Consider the following 4,374-nt stretch of genomic DNA (forward strand, 5'->3'; position numbering starts at 1 on the left):
CGACCAATTGTCGCCTCGAGCCCAATCTTACTATCACAAATCTCGAACAGTTACAATCAGACTGAATGACAACAATTGCTTAATTACGGCTGTTACGTCGCCTAAAACATCTGCGCTGCATCTCTCGCGACCGGCCAGCCGACGGCCTGCGTAACGTCATTTCGACCCTCAATAAACCTGAGGACCAACCATAACTTTCTCTTGCATTGTGTACACATGTATCTGCATTCCATCCGTCGTCCTGAAAGCTTCTTAAGGCTAGAAATATTTGCGACGCACATCTGGTTTTTTAGAGAGGTCCTTGGGTTTATTAGGCGCAATCAAAAATGCGGAGAAAGCGGGTACGCGCCCATTAGGAAAAACCAAACATCTGTCTAACAGAACAGGCTGAGTTTTCCCATGTGCAAGGTCATTTATGAACCACGTCGGTAGGAGGACTCCGACTCACTCCTTCAGGTTTCAGCATGGGTCACAGCCAATCGACATCGCGGATCGTTGCCCTCACTTTTCCTGACGAACAGCGTAAATAACGAATCCGCGTTCTTCATGCAAAGGGCACACCCACACCGAGCTTTCTTTCGTGCTAGCCTAAGGGTGACAATTAGTAGAAAAACAACGTCGACGCGTAGCATCTAACTCTCCCGTCCACTAACATACGAAATTCGACTGTACGAACCTTGCTCTATTATTCGTGTCTATCTCATATTCGTGCGACAAGTTGTTATTGACGATTTGTATCTACTCAACAGTGTAGTTTAAGTGTTGGAAATATATATTTTATAATTCTGTGAATCACAGTGTTATATAAACTTAATCACCCCTATTATCTTAACGGAAATCAGGGGATCGATCAACTCGTGGTGTCGATTAATATAATCGTAACGGGAATTTACGACTCCCGTTGACGTCTCTCCTCGCGATTGCGTCTCCCCGCGATTGGTCGAAATTACACTAAGTGACACTCTAACTTTATATTTTCAGTTCTCTGAAAGTTTCTCATCGACTGTCGGAATGATTCTGTCCTTCCAAAACTGTTCTAGCCAATGTACTTTTCTTATTCGACAGCGTTAGAATTGTCAACATGTAAGTAACGAGTCTTCTTCTGTCTTTTCCCTTATCGCGACGTCAACTATGACAAAACTCTAAGAGCTTTGCTCGATCACCAACGACTATTGTGCCAGTGTATCGCATCTCTATGCGCTAACTCATTATCGACGATATATATCATAAGTAACGGTGTAACTTAAGTGTTAAAAATATAAATTTTATAACCCTGTTAATCGCAGTGTTATACCCTCTCAAATACCCCTATTATCTTAACGGAAATCAGGGGATCGATCAACTCGTGGTGTCGATTATTATAATCGTAACGGGAATTTACGACTCCCGTTGACGTGTTTCCTCGCTCATTGCGTCGAAAATACAGGTATGAAAATTTCTGGAGAAAAGAATCTTTCCAGGTGGTTGCCAAAAGGGACACCTGCTTTGTTAAAGACTCAGAAATTAAATTAAAGAATGATCGTATAACATCAGTCGACCCTGATGAAGCCTTTAAGTACCTGGACGTCCAAATGTGACCGTGGCAGGGTGTCTACTGCGGAATAATAATGCCGGAAATTCTGAGCATTTTAAGGAGAATCAAAAAGCTCTCCTTAAAGCCACAGAAAATAGAATTAATAACAAAGTACATCTTCCCTCGTTTCATATACCATCTATTGATTAATCCTCCAAGTGACACCGTATTAAAATTAATGGATAGCGAGGTCAGACAAGAAATAAAGACAATACTTCATCTTATGCCTTCAACTGCCACTGGTTTCTTCTATGCCCCAAAGGCGAACGGAGGACTACGTCTACCTAGATTTGAGCACCTGGTGAAGCTTGGCACTCCAAAAAGTGCCATTAAAATTAAGAATTCATCGACCCAGCAGTTGCAAGTTTGATCGGCGCGGACACAGAATTGAAATTGAAAAGGAAAGCGAACTGATTGAGGATTAATTGGCCAACCACTTCTGAAGATGTGGGAAAAAAAAGAGGTTGAGGATAGAGCATATAAACCTATGGGCAGAACTTAGAAGTCAGGACTAGGTGTCTCTGATTTTGCGAAAGAGAAAATTGGGAACGCATGAATTAAAGAGTACCATCTGCTTAAGCATAAAGATATGCCAGATATTAAGAGTACCATCCAGATATATTTATGCCTTGAGATTGAGAACCAACACCTTTGAAGTTAAAACGGTATTGGCACGGGCTGACAAGAAAATGGATGTGAATTGCAGAAGATGTCATGCCCAGCCAGAAACCCTCGGACATGTCCTAGGGATGTGCAAATATACTAAAGACCTGCGAATAGAAAGGCAAGCAAAGTCTCTCCTGGCAAAGAAATTGAACAAAAACAACAAAGTATCTGCTGAGCCCACTTTAAAAGCAGGGGGTAATCTATATAAACCTGACCTAGTTATTAAAAACGAGGAACGGATTCGCGTAGTCGACGTAACTGTCCGCTACGAGAATAGAAATTACCTTCTAAAGGCTCACAAAGAGAAAACCGACAAATATCATTCATGCCTAAACCATCTAAAAGCAAAGTATAATGTGGATGTGCGAGAGATTTTGCCCGTTGTGTTGGACAGCGGAGGGGCTATAACCCCAAAGACCACTGAAACACTAAAGAGGTTGGGGCTCAACAAGAGTGAAATAAAAACAATTGAAATAAACGTACTGCGTGTTCAATATAGGTGTGCAATGTGTTTTTTGATGATTGAGCTGCTTACATGTTATATATGTCGCGTTTACATTAGAATTAGGGTTTACATTAAGTAGGGGCGTGAAACGAATCTTCATTTGGATTACACATTGTCGTTATACAATAGAGAAGACTAGTGCAATTGCGATCATTCTAGAATTGGACAAGTAACTGTGGTAATTAGATACTCGAGAAACTAATGACAATGATCCTAGGTTCAATAACGAATCCGCAGTCAACGGGATGATAGATGAACATGATCACAAAATCTAAGTCGGACTCTTTGTTAATAAAACGCGTAATATTTACTGGTCGTAAGTGGTTACTCTTTTCGTCCAGAACACTAAATCCTCCCGAAAGAAATTACTCAACCACTGAAAAAGAACTCCTTGCAATCGTATGGACAGTGAAACGTTTAAGACAATATTTGCTAGGGAGACATTTTCTCATAAGAACCGACCATCAAGCTTTAACTTGGCTTAAAAACTGCAAAGACCCCTCATCATGACTGATTAGATGGAGATTAAAGCTAGAAGAATACGATTACGAAATACAATACCACAAAGGAAAGGATAATACGGCTGCTGACGCACTCTCGAGACAAACTATCAACAATTTGACGACTGAAGACAATCTCCTTGACGAGTATAACAGATGGGAACAAGACACCGACACACTTCCTAAACTACCAAAGATAGTCCCCAACGAAAAATCCTTCTTCCAAATAACAAAAGAAACTTTAGGACCCTACGCAAAAAGAAATGGTTAAAGAAGATCGTAGAATCAGCTACAAAACATAAAAAGTTAGACATAGGAGACAAGAACTTCGATGAAATCGAAAAGGCGCGAATAAAAACATTTTTGGTGTATGTTAACGACAAAATAGAAGAAATAACCTTTGCATACGACCCGATTCAAATTCTAACAGACGAACAAGTTGACGCGATTATAAAAGAAAACCATAACGACGTTTCAGGACCCTTAGGTATACAGAAAACTTACACAAAAATCAAAGAACGATTTAAAATCCCACATTTGTTCTCAAAAGTAGAGGAATTTATAAAAAATTGCATAGCATGTCAAAAACAGGAACTTGTCAGAATCCGCGCGAAAGAAATTCCCGTAATACCTCAAATCCCCACTGAACCAAACGAAAAAATAGCAATGGATATAATAGATCCCATGCCGAAAACTAAACGAGGAAACCAATATACAGGGTGGTTGGTAACTGGTAGTACAAGCGGAAAGTGGGTGATTCTACGCGAAAAAGGAAGTCGAAAATATAGAATAAAAATTTTTCGTTTGAGGCTTTGTTTTCGAGAAAATCGACTTTAAATTTTCGCTCGGTACGCGTGCACTTTATCACGTCTCGTTATAACGGATCTCACTGTAGATCGCTGTCTCGTTGAAAAAGTTAAAAAAAAAGGAATTAAAAAAAATTTTTATTCTATATTTTCGACTTCTTTTTTCGCGTGGAATCACCCCTTTCCGCTTGTACCACTAGTTACCAATCACCCTGTATATTACCTCGTCATTTATTACGTAACACGATCATCTGCATCCCAGCGCTTAGATATTACGTGAGTAATTTAAAGGATTTGGCACACTGTATATTTTTAATTTCTCCG

Source organism: Bombus flavifrons, chromosome 18, assembly GCF_040668555.2.
Source record: "Bombus flavifrons isolate JBK064 chromosome 18, iyBomFlav1_principal, whole genome shotgun sequence".
NCBI lineage: Eukaryota > Metazoa > Arthropoda > Insecta > Hymenoptera > Apidae > Bombus > Bombus flavifrons.